General features: G+C 43.0%; 3 non-coding genes across 3 annotated transcripts in view; all 3 read left to right on the top strand.

Moving 5' to 3' along the window:
- LOC123741049 (5S ribosomal RNA) overlaps positions 1-27 on the top strand; it is a 119-nt gene extending 92 nt beyond the window's left edge. Inside the window, exon 1 of the ribosomal RNA XR_006768836.2 lies at positions 1-27. This exon is cut by the window's left edge and continues 92 nt beyond it. This is a non-coding gene — a ribosomal RNA (5S ribosomal RNA).
- Positions 28-166: 139 nt separating this feature from the next.
- LOC123741010 (5S ribosomal RNA) lies at positions 167-285 on the top strand. Its single transcript, XR_006768801.2, has one exon. It is a non-coding gene; the product is annotated as a 5S ribosomal RNA (ribosomal RNA).
- Positions 286-424: 139 nt separating this feature from the next.
- On the top strand, positions 425-543 carry LOC145869920 (5S ribosomal RNA). The gene has a single exon (XR_014385916.1). It is a non-coding gene; the product is annotated as a 5S ribosomal RNA (ribosomal RNA).
- The last annotated feature ends 19,389 nt before the right edge of the window (positions 544-19,932 follow it).

Raw genomic sequence — 19,932 nt, forward strand, 5'->3', positions numbered from 1 at the left:
GCCTGGGAATACCAGGTGCTGTAAGCATTTTGTCCACGAGGTTGTGCTCTTGCACTATTTCATCAGCAACACTGCCTTGTAGTAAGCATTTAATGATGAATTGACTAAATGTCTGTTTTATCAGACTCACTTTGACTATATATGTTGTAGCAAGAGATTGTTTCTCGCTTACGGCCATATCAGCCTGGGTACGCCCGATCTCGTCTGATCTCGGAAGCTAAGCAGGGTCGGGCCTGGTTAGTACTTGGATGGGAGACCGCCTGGTAATACCAGGTGCTGTAAGCATTTTGTCCACGAGGGTGTGCTCTTGCACTATTTCATCAGCAACACTGCCTTGTAGTAAGCATTTAATGATGAATTGACTAAATGTCTGTTTTATCAGACTCACTTTGACTATATATGTTGTAGCAAGAGATTGTTTCTCGCTTACGGCCATATCAGCCTGGGTACGCCCGATCTCGTCTGATCTCGGAAGCTAAGCAGGGTCGGGCCTGGTTAGTACTTGGATGGGAGACCGCCTGGTAATACCAGGTGCTGTAAGCATTTTGTCCACGAGGGTGTGCTCTTGCACTATTTCATCAGCAACACTGCCTTGTAGTAAGCATTTAATGATGAATTGACTAAATGCAGCTTCCTGCCTTTTTAATAGGATCAAATTTCCTTGTGTTTTCAATTAGCATCTGCCTTGTATTTATAAGACAAACAAGAATATTGTTGCTGAATGCAGCTTGTGTGTGCTTTGTGCTCCTTTGCCCTGTTCAAATGATGAAAGGAAATAAAGTTTGTATTTTATCCAACTACCTGTGGTAAAAAGTGATGGGAACAGTGTTTGTAATTTCTTCTACTTTTTCAGTGACACAAAGTTCAAGCTGCTTATCTAATTGGTGAAAATGCAATGTCTGTTTATCAGACTCACTTTGACTATATATGTTGTAGCAAGAGATTGTTTCTCGCTTACGGCCATACCAGCCTGGGGGCGCTAATCCTTGATTGGAGAAGTGACGACAGGTGCGAGTAATTGAGCTGTGAGTGTTTGCTTGAGAGTGTTTGCTCGAGAGCTATTTTCGTTTATTTTTTGGATTTTGCAATATAATTTATTGTTTTTTCATTTGGATAGTTTTTAGTTTTGTTTAGTTTCCCCCCCCCTGCAGTTTTGCTGCCTGGGGGAGGTTTTTTCGCTTTCATTTTTGATTTACAATGACGGACAACATGGCAACGACAAACGGAACGGACAAAGACAACGAAAATGCGCAACGGAAGGAAAACGAAAATAAAGAAGGAATGAAATATGGCAAAGAATACACGGTGGCAATTGAGTTGGTGGGAGAAGAAAAGATGACGACGATGGAATTACTGCGAGCAATTAAGGAGATGTGTGGAGAGGTGGTGGGATGCCGAATGAAAGGCGAGAAGAAGTATGAAATTACGATGAAAAACGGAAAAGGTAAAGAACGGCTAATGGACGGTTTACGGATAAAGGACACCAGGATTCTGGCGAGAGATGTGAATGTAAATGAATTGGTGGTGTCTTTTATGAATCTCCCGGTATACATCGAAGACAAAGTTATACTGGACAAGCTGAGTAGCTGGGGAGTAACGGCCGTCTCGGAGATAAGGAGGAGAGTTTGGCCTGGAACGGAGGTGGTTGACGGAACACGGTTTTGTAAAGTTAAATTTACGGAAAAAGTAAAATCATTGCCATATTCCACAAAAATTGAGACGCTGGAGGGAGCTGAATACTTCAGGGTGATCCATGACAAGAAGGTCAGAGTTTGTCGATTGTGCATACAACCTGGGCACATAGTTAAAGATTGCCCTGAATTCAAGTGTTTCAAGTGCGGCAATCAAGGCCATTATGCGAGAGAGTGTGTCGGAGAGAAGGAAAGGAATGTTTGTGGAAGATGCAGAAAGAGATTGGCGGAGTGCAACTGTGGAGAAGTTATGACTGAAGAGGGGAGTCAATTACTATTCGAGGAAGCAGTTGTATCGTCGCAAGAAGGAGAAGAAGATGGAGGAGAGGACGTGGTGGAAGGTGGAGAGACGGAGGAAGGAAGAAGGGAGAAGAAGGAAGACCAGAAGATTAACGAAATTGGGAGCAGTATGGATTCGGAAATAAGAAGATGGAGTTTTCAGGAGGAGAGGGGAAGTGGACTGGGGGGAAGCACGGGGGACTCACGGGTTTTGGGGGAAAGCACAGCACAAACAAGTACCTCGGGGGGTGAAGAAATGGAGAGGGTTTTAAGTTTAATGACAATAACAGAGACGGGTATGAACACGGGGAGCACAACGACGACTACACATGAGACGGAGATGAACATTCCAGAAACGGCGAGGAACACGGGGAGCACAACGAACATTCCAGAATCGGCGATGAACACGGGGAGCACAACGAACATTCCAGAAACGGCGATGAACACGGGGAGCAAAACGGACGAGGGTATAAAGAAGAAAAGTTGGCTGGATGAAATGGACTTGGAGGAGATATCGGACTCGGATGATGGGGAAAAGTTTGAAAGAATGAGAGGAAGATACAGGAAGAGGAAAGCAGCGGAGGGGGGGAGAGAAAGGGTGGAAGAGGAAAGAAACTGGATAAAGGGTAGAGGATAATGAAATTATATTTTATAATTTTATTATTTATTAGTTTTGTCAAAATAATGTCGATAAATGCAAATGGTGTGAGAACAATAGGAAAATTTAATAGAATACTACAAATGAGGGATTCTTATATTTTATGTATTCAAGAGACTCACTGGGATAATATGTGTGTTTTAGAAGTACGAAAAATATGGAGGGATTTTATGTATGTAAACAATGGCAGGGGGAATTCATGTGGGGTTGCAATTTTATTAACCTGTTAGGGCTAGGGGGCAGCATTTGCACGGCTGGATAAAAAAAATGTACCCGATTTAATCTGGTTACTAATCCTACCCAGTAACTAGAATATGCATATACTTATTATATATGGATAGAAAACACTCTAAAGTTTCTAAAACTGTTTGAATGGTGTCTGTGAGTATAACAGAACTCATTTGGCAGGCAAAACCCTGAGACATTTTCTGACAGGAAGTGGATACCTGATGTGTTGTATTGACTTTAAACCTATCCCATTGAAAAACACAGGGGTTTAGGAATATTTTGGCACTTCCTATTGCTTCCACTAGATGTCTCCAGCCTTTACAAAGTGTTTTGAGTCTTCTGGAGGGAGATCTGACCGAACAAGAGCCATGGAACGATGATGTCCCATTAGACACCTGGCGCGCGAGTTCATGTTGGGTACCCTCGTTCCAATACGTTATAAAAGAGTATGCATTCGTCCACCTTGAATATTATTCATGTTCTGGTTAAAAAAGGCCCTAATGATTTATGCTATACAACGTTTGACATGTTTGAACGAACGTAAATATATTTTTTCCCCTCGTTCATGACGAGAAGTCCGGCTGGCTTAGATCATGTGCTAACAAGACGGAGATTTTTGGACATAAATGATGAGCTTTTTTGAACAAAACTACATTCGTTATGGACCTGTGATACCTGGAAGTGACATCTGATGAAGAGAATCAAAGGTAATGGATTATTTACATAGTATTTTCGATTTTAGATCTCCCCAACATGACGTCTAGTCTGTATCGCAACGCGTATTTTTCTGGGCGCAGTGCTCAGATTATTGCAAAGTGTGATTTCCCAGTAAGGTTATTTTTAAATCTGGCAAGTTGATTGCGTTCAAGAGATGTAAATCTATAATTCTTTAAATGACAATATAATATTTTACCAATGTTTTCTAATTTTAATTATTTAATTTGTGACGCTGACTTGAATGCCGGTTATTGGAGGGAAACGATTTCCTCAACATCAATGCCATAGTAAAACGCTGTTTTTGGATATAAATATGAACTTGATAGAACTAAAAATGCATGCATTGTCTAACATAATGTCCTAGGAGTGTCATCTGATGGAGATTGTAAAAGGTTAGTGCATCATTTTAGCTGGTTTTATGGTTTTGGTGACCCTGTCTTTGACTTGACAAAACATTACACACAACTCTTGTAAATGTACTGTCCTAACATACTCTAAATGTATGCTTTCGCCGTAAAACCTTTTTGAAATCGTAAAACGTGGTTAGATTAAGGAGATGTTTATCTTTCAAAGGGTGTAAAATAGTTGTATGTTTGAAAAATTTGAATTTTGACATTTATTTGGATTCAAATTTGCCGCTCTTGAAATGCACCTGCTGTTGATGGAGTGCACCACGGGTGGCACGCTAGCGTCCCACCTAGCCCATAGAGGTTAATGACATGTTAACCACTATGCTCTAGGTAATGACTTACATGGAAAGTGAAATGTACAGCTCCACTTGTCAATAGCACCACTACACTAACACTATAGCCATGGTTTATAATGCTGTTGAATGCCAGTAAAAATAAATTATGCTCAAGCAACTGTCAAGTGCTACCACTGTCATTTATTGATAAAAGAGGTCCACATCACCATATTACCAAATTAATGCAATATAACATTTCAACTGTTAGGATTATAACATATCCCCCATACTTTCACCGAGCAGTGTCAGATTCAGTGAGACCAATCCCGGGTCCATCATCCTCACACCTTCAGTCTTCAGTACACTGAGACCCAGGGAATGTAGTCTGGCGCCAGTGTTCACGTTGTATCCGGTACAGACCACAGGACAGGCTGTGTAGTAAGGACGATCTACCAGGGCTGTTCCAGGGCCATCCATGTATCGTCCAGATGCACAGTTCAACAAGATCTGTAGACCTGCCTTGTATTGTGATCCACTGGCTGTTAGAGACTGAGTAGACGTTGTCTTCCAGTTAAACACCACAGAGAACACTGAGACGTCAGGCTTTCCTTTTCCGTAGTAGCACACTAGAGTGATAGGCAGACATGTACCATCAAGTTTATACACTTGGTATGGTTTCATCAATGTCATCCAGTAAGTAACTTTCCAGGTGTCAAATTTCCTACAAATGTTCCTGTAGCAATAACCTTTCTCTACCCCAATGAGGTCAGGCATAGAGTGGTCACTCCAACAACCTTGGATAGAGCGGGCCACTCTAGATCTCCCTTGTAATCCGGGTCTGTCAAACTCAAGGCCTCCATTCACAACCCTGTCTTCTCCGTCAAACGCAGGTCCCCCATCCATACCCCGATATTCTCCATTAACATTTTTCAGCAAGTTGCAATCATGAAATACAGAAATAAACAGTTTCTCAAAAACAAGGTCACTCTGTAAGTACCATGTTTGTTGAACTGCTTAATCAGGATGATAAGAACACTGTTGACACTTTTCAGCAAGTTGCAATGATGTAATAAAGAAATAAACAGTTTCTCAAAAACAAGGTCACTCTGAAAGTACCATTTTGCTGAACTGTTTAAGCTCGATGAAAGGAACCCTGTTAACACTTTTCAGCAAGTTGCAATCATAAAATACAGAAATAAACAGTTTTTCAAAAATAAGGTCTAAGTCATGTTTGAGTCACTCTGTAAGTACCATTTTGCTGTACTGTTTAAGCTCGATGAAAGGAACATTGTTGACACTTTTCAGCAAGTTGCAATCATGAAATACAGATATAAATAGTTTTTCACAAACAAGGTCTAAATCATGTTTGATGCACTCTGTAAGAACCATTTTTTGCTGTAATTGCTTAATCAGGATGATAGGAACACTGTTGACACTTTTCAGCAAGTTGCAATCATGTAATACAGAAATAAACCGTTTCTCAAAAACAAGGTCACTCTGTAAGTACCATGTTTGTTGAACTGCTTAATCAGGATGATAAGAACACTGTTGACACTTTTCAGCAAGTTGCAATGATGTAATAAAGAAATAAACAATTTCTCAAAACAAGGTCACTCTGAAAGTACCATTTTGCTGTACTGTTTAAACTCAATGAAAGGAACCCTGTTAACACTTTTCAGCAAGTTGCAATCATGAAATACAGAAATAAACAGTTTCTCAAAAACAAGGTCACTCTGAAAGTACCATTTTGCTGTACTGTTTAAGCTCGATGAAAGGAACCCTGTTAACACTTTTCAGCAAGTTGCAATCATGAAATACAGAAATAAACAGTTTTTCAAAAACAAGGTCTAAGTCATGTTTGAGTCACTCTAAGTACCATTTTGCTGTACTGTTTAAGCTCGATGAAAGGAACATTGTTGACACTTTTCAGCAAGTTGCAATCATGAAATAAAGATATAAATAGTTTTTCACAAACAAGGTCTAAATCATGTTTGATGCACTCTGTAAGAACCATTTTTTGCTGTATTGCTTAATCAGGATGATAGGAACACTGTTGACACTTTTCAGCAAGTTGCAATCATGTAATACAGAAATAAACAGTTTCTCAAAAACAAGGTCACTCTGAAAGTACCATGTTTGCTGTACTGTTTAAGCTCGATGAAAGGAACCCTGTTAAGGTCAAGTCTCCCATCCACACCCAGGTATTCTTCTTCAAGCTCAGGTCCATCACTGATGACACTGTGCTTGCCGTACAGATGCACACATAGAGACAAGTGCATTGTTGTAACAAAGATGAACAGGTTACCCATAATAGTCATGCTGGATATAGCTGATACCTCTTCCCCAGTGTTCATACATGTAAACTGTTGTAACAACCCAACCTGACATATAAGTACTTCCCTGTATTAGTAAGTTGGATACAACATCAAGTGTTGGATAACTGAGACGTGGTTGCCTACACTACTGATAGCTAGATGTATTGTCACAGCCTCCACATTCCACGGACAGGATACAACATCTAACTGAGACGAGGTGGTGGACACTAGTGGAACGTCCTGACTCAGAACTCACAGACTCAACATTCTGGGGCAGGGCACTGTGTGCGAACGGCCAGTCTGCCCCCCGTACTGCCCTTGGGCCCAGTGTGAGTTTGCGTATGGATTCTAAAAACGCCCCCCCCTCCTACACTACCTTCCCTCGGTTGTGGATATTGTGCCTTTTGGGTATGGTTGTTGTTCCCCCTCTGTCCCCGGGCTGGGTCAAAGTGACCCCGGGCAGCACTTGTCCCCACGACCTCCGTGCTACACGGGGAGGACAGCGGTGCATCAATGTGCAAGAGGGCAGCCAAGCGTGCCGGATGGCGTCCAACTACTAAACAGTGCCGAACGAGCAGACAGGGCCGAGCACCACGTGCCTCGTCCATTCGCGTGGCCCCTGTAAGCTGGCCGTAGAGAGGCCAGCTTAGGAGGACCCTAACCCTAACCACCCGCGGGAACCCGGCCTAGAGTGCAAAAAAAAAATCTGTTCTTATCAGTTTAACCTCTCTAGGGTAGGTGGCACTAAATCGTCCCACCAACGTACTGGGCAGGAGTAGTAACCAGATTAAATCGGGTACGTTTTTTATCCGGCCGTGTCAATACTGCCCCCTAGCCCTAACAGGTTAAGGGACATGGGAAATGTTTCTGTTTTTTCAAGGGGGTGGGCGAAGGGAGAGTCCAGATGGGGGATAGGCGGGTGCACTCCTCTGGTGTGGGGATTTTGTTTGGGGATAGGGACTTTTGTGTGGTGTTTTTTTCTTCTGTCATACAGGGGAGGGTTTTAGTGGTTGATGCAGACTGGAGGGGGGTGAAGTTTCGTTTGAACATTTATGCACCTGCTGAACCTCGAGGTAGAATATTATACACTGCTAAAAAAAATAAAGGGAACACTTAAACAACACAATGTAACTCAAAGTCAATCACACGTCTGTGAAATCAAACTGTCCACTTAGGAAGCAACACTGATTGACAATAAATTTCACATGCTGTTGTGCAAATGGAATAGACAACAGGTGGAAATTATAGGCAATTAGCAAGACACCCCCAATAAAGGTGTGGTTCTGCAGGTGGGGACCACAGACCACTTCTCAGTTCCTATGCTTCCTGGGTGATGTTTTGGTCACTTTTGAATGCTGGCGGTACTTTCACTCTAGTGGTAGCATGAGACGGAGTCTACAACCCACACAAGTGGCTCGGGTAGTGCAGCTCATCCAGGATGGCACATCAATGCGAGTTGTGGCAAGAAGGTTTCCTGTGTCTGTCAGCGTAGTGTCCAGAGCATGGAGGCGCTACCAGGAGACAGGCCAGTACATCAGGAGACGTGGAGGAGGCCGTAGGAGGGCAAACAACCCAGCAGCAGGACCGCTACCTCGCCTTTGTGCAAGGAGGAGCAGGAGGAGCACTGCCAGAGCCCTGCAAAATGACCTCCAGCAGGCCACAAATGTGCATGTGTCTGCTCAAACGGTCAGAAACAGACTCCATGAGGGCGGTATGAGGGCCCGACGTCCACAGGTGGGGGTTGTGCTTACAGCCCAACACCGTGCAGGACGTTTGGCATTTGCCAGAGAACTTCTGTCTTTACTGACTTTGAACAACTTGACTAACTCCCTGACAGTTTTACAGTAGGGATCATGACTCTTTTATATAAGAAAAACAACAGGACTGACATGAGAAACTGGAGAACGATTACCCTTTTAAATTTTGACTGTAAACTTTTTACTAAGGTTCTAACACTCAGAATGTCTTCTGTTTTAGGGGAGATGATCCACCCGGACCAAACCTGTGCCGTTCCCATAAGGAAGATCACGGACAGCTTGGTACTGATCAGAAATGCCATCTGTTATGCGAGAGACAGAAACATGCGGCTTGTAGTCCTAAATTTAGATTTTGATTGGGCCTCGCACCAGTACCTCTTCAAGGTACTGCAAAAAATGGGCTTCCCGGACAAGTTCTTAGCTTGGGTGGGACTGCTGTATGAGGATATCACCAGTAAAATCCTTGTAAATGGGCATTTGTCAAAAGCAGTGGGTGTACATTGCGGCGTCTGTCAGGGCTGTCTGTTATCTCATCTTCTGTTTGTGGCCTGCATCGAACCACTGGCACAGGTCTTGCGAAGGGACCAGCGGATCAGTGTAGTGGGTATCCCGGGGAGCGGGGTGGGATGACTGCCAAGTGCGTTTTTTACATGGACGTTGTCAACATTTTAAGCACCAACCTTATATCTGTCGACATGACCCTGGACAAGACAGACCGGTACGGACGAGCCTCTGGGGCGAGACTGAACAGAGACAAAACAGAAGCACAATTTTTCGAACCATGGGCAGACCCAGACTTGACCAGACTACCACTGACTGTTAAAATGACTGACATAAGGGTACTGGGGGAAAGTTTGACCGGGAGGGAGGAGGAAGTGGTAACTGGAGTGGGATCCTGGGGACAGTAACACAGGAACTGGGTTTTTGGGGACTACGACAGCTGACTTTTAATCATTAAAGCTGTGATTTTTCCTGTGCTTTTATTAATCAGTTCTGTTTTTATCCCCCCACGAATAACTCTTTTAGCTCTGGAACAGATAGTTCCTGTGGGGAAGCAAGTGGTAGAGGTTGAGGAGGGATGTGGTCAAGAGGCCCAGGTCCAAGGGGGTGGGGGAAGCTTTCCTGACCTCTACTTGTTCCTGGGCAGCCGCTACACTGCATTACATCTCACTCTTGCCACCTCCCCGGTCACAACAAGACTCAGGTTCTGGCTGGGATCTTACCTCAGAACCCTGAGGCTGATCCCAGTCGACCTGCGAGCCCCAGTCTCTTTCCTGCTCCCTGCACACTATGTCCAGCTCCAGAAGTTAAGACATTTTAAACTGGAAAAAAAGGCAGTAACCGTTTCAGCTAAACATCGTGCTCTTCTCTCTTTTGCAGGAGCGGGAACCAGTGTGTCCAGTGCGCGGGCTTGCTACAGGCGACCCCACAACGGTATGTCGCAACGTGGCCCATCCTGCTCTGCTGAAAGGGTCCCCCACAACACCCAAGGTCCCGGCGGTCACGGCCTGACAGCGCTGCGGCACCTAGGGGAGGGATTTCCTCTGGGCCCCGAAGGACAGGATTCAGAATAGCACTTTTTAAACATGTTTATGTCTTAAAAATGTTTTACTTTTGTTAAATCATTTGTACACAATTGAAATGGCTTTTACAGATTGGATGTTTTACAAGAAAAATACATTTATTCATGGTTGTTTCTATTGTTTTTAACATGTACTTTTTAACAAATTTAAATGTAATATTCAAATGTTGTACAAATATAAATGAGCTGCTTTAAAGGGAAATGTCACAAAACTTAAAGCGTCCAGGAAATTGTGCTCCGAGTTATTTTGTTGAGTGTATTATTGTTGTTCTGTTTCACAATTATTTTATTTTGCCCTGGGTAAGGTGGTGGTCTTGGTGGTAGACTACAGGCCCGCTGGTCCTTTTTTAACTTATATTTTGTTTTTTGCTTCTTCTGTTTTGCATTTCCCCTTCCCTGTGTATCATTTTGTCCTCAGTTTTGTCTTGTCTGCTAGCTGGGGTGGCCTGCTAGCCTGGGCTCATCTGATCTCAGAAGCTAAGCAGGGTCAGTGATTGAGGAAGCTGTTGCAGGCCAGTTGGTTTTGTAGGAGAGGGAATTGTTGTTTGCTGCTTTTTTTATATATATATATATATATATATATTTTGCTTGGCAATTTGTTTGAAATATATATATATATATATTTTTATTATTAGTTGAGTTGCTTTTGACCATCGCGAGGAAACTGAAAGAGTGCGGGACATGGAGAAAATAATCCTCGTGCACCACCGTCGAGGGAAAAGTTCTATGATATGGCTTGTACTGTGGCGGTGGATATCACTGGGAATCATAAACTAACGATGGAATTGCTGTGAGGGATAAAGGAGGCATGCGGAGCGGTGACAGGGTGCAGATGCAAGGGGGATCAGGAGTACGAGATAACGATGTCGCATGTCCATGGGAAGGAGTGACTGATGGATGGATTGAAAATCAAATGGTGTACGGTAATGGTGAGGGACATTTCATCGGATGAACTGGTGGCGTCCTTCATGAATTTATCCGTGAATATTAGCGATGATGCTATTGTTGCCAAATTAGAAGGATGGGTGTGTCGGCGGTTTCTGATTTAGAGGAGATTATGGCTGGTAACGGACATCGCGGATGTCACAAGATTCTGCAAGGTCCGGTTCACAGACGTGATGCACTCACTACCGTATTCTGAAAAGTTCGAGATGTTGGAGGTTCCTGAATACTTCCGTGTGATACACGACAGGCAAGTTAAAGTGTGCCGAATTTGTATTCAGCCTGGCCACGTAGTCCGGAACTGCCACGATTTTTTAATGTCGGCAATGCAGAATACAAGGGCATTATGCAAGAGTGCATCACGAAAGCGGGAAGACCTTGCAATGGCTGTGGTGAGAGCGGCATCCACTGCACGTTTACTGGAGCAACAGACGGTGTTGACATGGAACAACAGGAGGAGGTGGTAGAAGAGAGTGTGATGGAGAAAAAGGAGGCCAGGATGGTGAAGGAGAAGAAGGTGATGAATCTACTGTGGCAGATGGAATCGGGTATAGCATGGACGGAGAGTTCTTGGACGGCGTCGTCGAATATGGAAAGGAGCCTGAGGGTGGAGGAGGAGTGTCGGCCAAGGATCCGTCTGAAGGTGCAGGGTGTGCTGATCATGAAGGTTTTATATCTGACACTAATCCTGAAAATTGAGGTGAAGGGTGAATCCTCGAAGAGGAAGGACACTGTGCGTGACGTGCCCTCAGATGAAGTCCAAAGAGTGAGGAAAGAAGCGAAGGAAAGGACACTGGTCAAGATCAAGAAGAAGAAAAAGACTGAGTCTTGATGATGGAAACAATAAACATCATACTTCTACTCATGGTGAGCGTTATCTGTCAATATTAACTTCTCTGGGCTACGTGGGACCGTAGCGTCCCACCTGCCTAACATCCGGTGAAATAGCAGAGAGCAAAAATTCTAAATACACCATTCGTAATATTAAACATTCTTGTAAATACATGTATCTTACATCATTTAAAAACTTAACATCTTGTTAATCCAGCCGCTGTGTGAGATTTCAAAAAGGCTTAACGGCGAAAGCATACATTATAATAATCTGAGGACAGCGTCCCGCACACACAAGCATTAGCGTCACTAAAGTCAGAAATAGCAATAAAATATTCAATTACCTTTGAAGATCTTCTTCTTTTGGCAATACAAAAGGCTCAAATCTTCACAATAAATGGTTGTTTTGTTCAATAAAATCAATTTTTATAGCATAACATGCAACATTTTGTAAACGGCTAGTGTCATCAATTCCATCTCCTTCAACGAAACATTCGATGTAATTACTCACACTAAACGTACGTTTATCCAGTCATGGTTGGTTTCATTGCAATCCTCTGTCTGTTAGTAACACAACCATACTTGATGTTTGTTTTTGCGGGACGTATTGACCGAAAATAACTGATTTTAACACACCAAACAATGACCTCATTGCGCGCCAATGATATGACCAGTGCTTCGTTGATTGACTGTATTTCGGCCCAATGACCACTGATCGTCTTGAAATCTAGCTTGGTAGATAGCCAATGAGTTGAGGTAAACGGCAATATCTAATGGTTATATCCGGGAAGACCAACTAAACACAGCCATTCACCATTGAAATTTCTACCTGAAGGAGCCACATTGTTTGCGCGTAGCAGTATTGAGTCGAGATCATTTTCCGCTATTTTATCGATAGAATTATGATGAGTAAATCTGGAAAATAGAAGGCAAAGGCCAGGTATACAGATCTACACGATATTATTGATGAAATTGATAGAGATAGTGACACAGAGTTACTTGAAGATGAGTCAGATAGTGAGACAAGTTTGGACTCTCAATTTGAAGAAATGTTTTTGCACGCAGAGGATGCAATTTTGGACTGATAAGTACCTCTCATGCCGTTGTTTGAAATTAATAATATGAAATATTATTAATTTGAGTTGTTTTGGAGATATAAAACACATTTAAAAAAATATATATATTTTATTTGACATATATATAATCAGTAATGAAATTTGTGAAGTACATGGCTAAACATTATGAGTGTGTGTCTGTATATATTAGATCTTTTTTACATGTATTTTATCTAAACATGGAATGGAACAGCACCTCACCATAGTGATTGAGGTTCTCTACTCTATATATAATATGTGTCTGTGTCTTTATTTCACAGTCCCTCCGATTCTGATTGGGAGCCCCCACTGCCAAGGTGCCCATCCCCCACAGGAGCTGGTTCATCTAGCCGGACCCCTGCTGTCTCCGGTTCCACACCTACCCCACGCCCGGCCAGGTGTGAAGTCTGTGACAAAGAAGCGGAGGTGGGGAAAAGATAAACCTGCAATCAGAGAGGAGGAGGGTCATTGGCACTCTGTGCTGGAGGAGGATGTGGGCCCACCACCTCCAATATTCAGACCGAAAAGGCCACCAGGACCTCAGCTGGACATGACCTCCAACTACAGCCCCATGCAACTTTTTCAGCTGTTTTTCACCTCATCAGTTATTGATTCTAAGAAGCAGGCAGGCAAGAAAGAGGCATGGAAGCCCATTTCCATGTCAGATATTTTTTGTTACCTGTCAATGGTCATTTACATGGGTCTTGTGAAGCTGAAAACCCTGAAACACTACTGGAAAACTGCTCCCCTCTATCAACTGCCTTTCCCCTCCACTCCACTGTCATGTCATGCAAAAGGTTTCTGACAATCTCACGGGCGCTTCATATCAGTGACCCAGAAGTTGATGAGGACAACGAGAAGAAGCGAGGCACATTAAGGTATGATAGGATCTGCAAAATAAAACCTCTCTACCACAGTGTGGTTGAGGCCTGCAAGGCTTTCCATCGATGAGAGGATGGTAGCCTCAAAGGCCAGAATCGGCCTAAAACAATACATGCGTTACAAACTGTTTGTTTTGGCTGATTCTGCGTGTGCATACAAGTGCAATTTTTTTTTGAGGGGAAGAGCAGTTTTGCGACCAGTAGGGGACTCAGTTATGATTCCGTCATGGAATTATTCGATTTTCAACTGCTGGGGAAGGGCTACAAACTTCTTGTGGACAACTTCTACACAAGCCCTACCCTGTTCACAGACCTGAGGAGGCTGGATGTGTGGGCTTGTGGCACCATTTGGACCAACAGAGTGGGCTTTCCAAAGACCAAGGTGAATGACATGCCTAAGCGGGCTGAGCGGGGTAGCATGAGATGGATTTGCCAAAATGGCCTGCTCTTTGTGAAGTGGGTGGATACCAGAGAGGTGGTCATGTGCTCCAGTATCCACAAGTCCTTCAGTGGAGATCACATCGTCAGGCGTGTGAAGGGCGCTACTGGGGCATGGACCACACAAAATGTCCCCATTCCTGCATCTATCAAGGACTACAACAAGAGTATGGGAGGTGTGGACCTGTCAGATGCGCTGATAGGCTACTATAATGTTCTCCACAAGACCATGAAATGGTACAATACTTTTTTTCTATCATTTCATTGACATTGCTGTGGTGAATTCCTTCATCATCTGGCTACAGCAAGTCCACTGCAGCACCTTCTGTCCCCTCTACCTCTGTCTCTTCTGCTCATCAACCAGTGGTGTTCACCTGCCCAAATTCATCTCTGCAGGCATGAATGTGCCTCAGGGCAAAAAGGGCACAGTGAGGAGGCGACGTTGTGCCCTTTGTCACAGGAAATGCCCCATCACTTGTACCACCTGCTCAGTAACTATGCTTTACAGCAGAAAGAGACTGCTATGGGCCATGGCACCAGCAGCACAAGATTGTGTAGAGGACTGAGGGTCTTCACAATATTTTACATTATACATTGAATGTGTGTAAAAAGTTACCCTTGTTATTTAAAAAATAAATACAAATTGGTACTTGTTTGGGGGCGTTAGTTATAATACAATTTTTATATTTTGTATATAGTTATTTACATCAAAATGTATCACTGTACCAATTCGGCCACTATTCGGATATAACGATGGATTATTTTGGACCAAACCAACATTTGTTATTGAAGTAGCAGTCCTGGGTGTGCATTCTGACGAAGACAACAAAAGGTAATCAAACTTTTATAATAGTAAATATGATTATGGTGAGTGCTAAACTTGCCGGGTGTCTAAATAGCGAGCCCGTGATGCCTGGGCTATGTACTTAGAATATTGCAAAATGTGCTTTCACCAAAAAGCTATTTTAAAATCGGACATATCGAGTGCATAGAGGAGGTCTGTATCTATAATTCTTAAAATAATTGTTATGCTTTTTGTGAACGTTTATCGTGAGTAATTTAGTAAAATGTTAGCGAATTCCCCGGAAGTAGGCTAGTTCTGAACGTCACATGCTAATGTAAAAAGCTGGTTTTTGATATAAATATGAACTTGATTGAACAAAACATGCATGTATTGTATAACATAATGTCCTAGGGTTGTCATCTGATGAAGATCATCAAAGGTGAGTGCTGCATTTAGCTGTCTTCTGGGTTTTGGTGACATTATATGCTGGCTTGAAAAATGGGTGTCTGATTATTTCTGGCTTGGTACTCTGCTGACATAATCTAATGTTTTGCTTTCGTTGTAAAGCCTTTTTGAAATCGGACAGTGTGGTTAGATTAACGAGAGTCTTGTCTTTAAATGGCTGTAAAATAGTCATATGTTTGAGAAATTGAAGTAATAGGATTGTTAACGTTTTGAAAATCGCGCCACAGGCTGCCAGTGGCTGTTACGTAGGTGGGACGAATTCGTCCCGCCTAGCCCAGAGAGGTTAAAGAGTGAGCGGATATCTTTGAAAAAACGACTTGACATTGAGCTGGAAAAAGTTGATACGGTGGAGGGTTATGATGTGGCAAGCTTTATGGAAGCTCAGGCTGCTGTACATAACTTTGAAAAGAGTCCATGTATGGGGGCAATGGGGGAGGGGGGGGTGGCGATCAAGGCTGTAGTGAGGAGGTTTTAGGTTTTATTGATGCTAAATTATCTGATGCTGAACGAAAAAATGTATGACAAAGATGATAGTGAAGGAGATACAGGAGGCTGTCTTGGCCAGTAATAGGGGAAAAAAGTCGGATCAGATGGGCTGAAAAGTGAGTTTTATCATCTGTATTGTTGGACGTGTATGTGTACATGGAACAGGCAGTTTCAGAATCATTGTCCACAAGACTGTTAAATATTATAAAATAAATGGAGAAGCTGGAAATTTTTAGGCCGTTAAGTTTACGGAATACTAATAAGATTTTGGCAAGGGTTTTCACTAACCGTGTTAATAAAGCGATGGGGAGTATCATATCTGAGTCAGATGAACAGTGTTTCTGGGAGGGATATTACTTGTACAATAAGGGATGTTGTTCGACATATGACTGTTGAGGGAGGCATAGTTCTTGGCCTAGATTTGAACAAGAAAACTAACTTGTGAAGTGTGAAAGTAGGCATGTGAGGGATGTAATGGAAATGCATGGATGAAGGTAAAATGTGTGTAAGTGTTAAAGGTGCACCTAATCAAAACCAATCAACCAGAACACAAAACAAAATGGTGCTTGTGGAGCGAGAGAGGGGCAGGACTGGGCATCAGGACCTTTTATCACCTAGTTGATCCCAAAAACAGGTGCAACTTGTCACCTTAACCTCTATGGGCTAGGTGGGACGCTAGCGTGCCACCCGTGGTGCACTCCATCAACAGCAGGTGCATTTCAAGAGCGGCAAATTTGAATCCAAATAAATGTCAAAATTCAAATTTTTCAAACATACAACTATTTTACACCCTTTGAAAGATAAACATCTCCTTAATCTAACCACGTTTTACGATTTCAAAAAGGTTTTACGGCGAAAGCATAAATTTAGAGTATGTTAGGACAGTACATTTACAAGAGTTGTGTGTAATGTTTTGTCAAGTCAAAGACAGGGTCACCAAAACCATAAAACCAGCTAAAATGATGCACTAACCTTTTACAATCTCCATCAGATGACACTCCTAGGACATTATGTTAGACAATGCATGCATTTTTAGTTCTATCAAGTTCATATTTATATCCAAAAACAGCGTTTTACTATGGCATTGATGTTGAGGAAATCGTTTCCCTCCAATAACTGGCAGTCAAGTCAGGTCACAAATTAAATAATTAAAATTAGAAAACATTGGTAAAATATTATATTGTCATTTAAAGAATTATAGATTTACATCTCTTGAACGCAATCAACTTGCCAGATTTAAAAATAACCTTACTGGGAAATCACACTTTGCAATAATCTGAGCACTGCGCCCAGAAAAATACGCGTTGCGATACAGACTAGACGTCATGTTGGGGAGATCTAAAATCGAAAATACTATGTAAATAATCCATTACCTTTGATTCTCTTCATCAGATGTCACTTCCAGGTATCACAGGTCCATAACGAATGTAGTTTTGTTCAAAAAAGCTCATCATTTATGTCCAAAAATCTCCGTCTTGTTAGCACATGATCTAAGCCAGCCGGACTTCTCGTCATGAACGAGGGGAAAAAATATATTTACGTTCGTTCAAACATGTCAAACGTTGTATAGCATAAATCATTAGGGCCTTTTTTAACCAGAACATGAATAATATTCAAGGTGGACGAATGCATACTCTTTTATAACGTATTGGAACGAGGGTACCCAACATGAACTCGCGCGCCAGGTGTCTAATGGGACATCATCGTTCCATGGCTCTTGTTCGGTCAGATCTCCCTCCAGAAGACTCAAAACACTTTGTAAAGGCTGGTGACATCTAGTGGAAGCAATAGGAAGTGCCAAAATATTCCTCAGCCCCTGTGTTTTTCAATGGGATAGGTTTAAAGTCAATACAACACATCAGGTATCCACTTCCTGTCAGAAAATGTCTCAGGGTTTTGCCTGCCAAATGAGTTCTGTTATACTCACAGACACCATTCAAACAGTTTTAGAAACTTTAGAGTGTTTTCTATCCATATATAATAAGTATATGCATATTCTAGTTACTGGGTAGGATTAGTAACCAGATGAAATCGGGTACATTTTTTTTATCCAGACGTGCAAATGCTGCCCCCTAGCACTAACAGGTTAATAACGACCCAATCAGCTCCACCTGTCCCCAATCTGCAAATATAAACACAGAGGAGGAGGCAGGGAAACCGAGGGGGTGTAACACCCCATCCTATTAAAATCAGGAACTAACAAAGCCCTGAAAACAAAACCCACAACCACACCAATACACCAATACAACTGGTCAAAAACCATAACTAATAAAGGTTCAGACACAAAATACTATACAAACCATAAAAGGTAAGAGGCCCACCGGATGCCCATGATATCAACCCAACCAAATCACCTGACCCCATCCAACCTCAGCAACCACGGTACCTGGAAGCAATTTAAGAGAAAGAAATGGAGACCAAGTGACAGGAGAGTAGAAGCCAGAGCAACAGGAAGGACAAAATAAACCCTGTACAGACCACCAACCAAAAATGAAAACAACGAAGGCGTCGGAAAAACGACTAAATCGGTGCACGGGAAAGCGCATCAGCCACCACATTACCCACACTTTTTACATGTCGTACATCCAAATGGAACGCCTGCACGAACAAACAGCAGCACATAATCCTGCGATTTGGGCAAAGCATGGTGTGCAGGAAAGTAAGTGGGTTGTGGTCAGTGTAAACCGCAATAGGGACCACACATATGCTGCAAGGGCCTCCTTCTCCCCCACTGAATAATTCAACTGATAGTTATTTCTCCCGAAAGTTTAACAGCTAACAGGATGTTCATCACGCCCATCTGCTTGAAGCAACACTACACCTGCCCCTAAGTTACTGGCATCCACATATAGGCTGAAGGCAGTTCCAATCATGGGGCAGCCAACACAGGGTCAGAGCTAAGAAGCAGTTTCACATTTCAAAAGCACTCTGACAGCAGGAAGACCAGATTCATTCCAAGATGGCGTAGCAGTCAGACATCTTTGTCTTTTTGTGTGCCTTGTATATATCTTTTTAAATTATTTTCTTAAACCTCAACTTCTAAATACTCTCCTGCAACCCGCCTCACCCAATGTGGCGTGGATCTGTTTTTTCTAAAGTATTTCTATTTACTTCGGATCTGGAATCCCTCAACTGAAGCTAGCCAGCTAATTGAACTACCTACCTGCTATCAGTCAGCAAACCACTGCTAGCGGTCATCAGCTAAACTTTAGCTCGGAAAGATCTCGCCAGTTCGTACAACGTGACTCAAACAAGAGCATAACGGACCTATTCTTTTTCTCTCGATATCCCCGGATTCCTACCGCAAACTCAACATTTTCATCTGGATCTTCGCAACTAGCTAACCGCAATCCCGGGTGACTACTCCTGGCTAGCGTTTCCCTCCTGGAGCAAGCACCAATTAGCCTGAAGCTAGCCCGGCTTGGGCTCCTGGGCTACCACTGAAGCTACAATATCCAGACCTCTTCTACTGCTGGTACGGGGCACGGAACCCCGCTGATCGAATACAACTAGAATACTGGCATAATCTGCCCGAGGATTCCAACAGGCCCCTCAGGCGCAACGTCCGCTGAAGACCAGCAACTACTTGGAACCCTACTAATCCACGACTGGTCTATCGACGTCACCGCACGAAGAGGCAAAAACAGACTTACCTCCATCGCGACATCCCCCAAAGGCCCTTCTGCTAACTTGCTAGCCCTGGTCAACTAACTGCTAGCTTGTTAGCATCGGCCTGCTGACTGTCTGAATCGCTGTGTCGCCCAGCCAGCCCAACCACTCACTGGACCCATATGTTCACTTGGCTATGCATGCCTCTCTCTAATATCAATATGCCTCGTCCATTACTGTCCTGGTTAGTGATAACTGTCTTATTTCACTGTAGAGCCCCTAGTCCTGCTCAATATGCCTTAATGGTTGATGTGAGAGGAGACAAGTCCGGGACAATCTCGTAAGGACGGGTGACCTGTCCGCAGGAGTCATCGGCGATTCTGCTTGCCCCGGGAAACTGATCAACGAGCTCGACTAAAAAAGGAAAGCAGAGCCTGTTAAAACTAAATCTGCATATTGTATTATAGTCTTTATCCAAATTTTTATCAGT

This window comes from Salmo salar, unplaced genomic scaffold (assembly GCF_965601325.2).
Source record: "Salmo salar unplaced genomic scaffold, fSalSal1 ptg000293l, whole genome shotgun sequence".
Taxonomy (NCBI): Eukaryota; Metazoa; Chordata; class Actinopteri; order Salmoniformes; family Salmonidae; genus Salmo; species Salmo salar.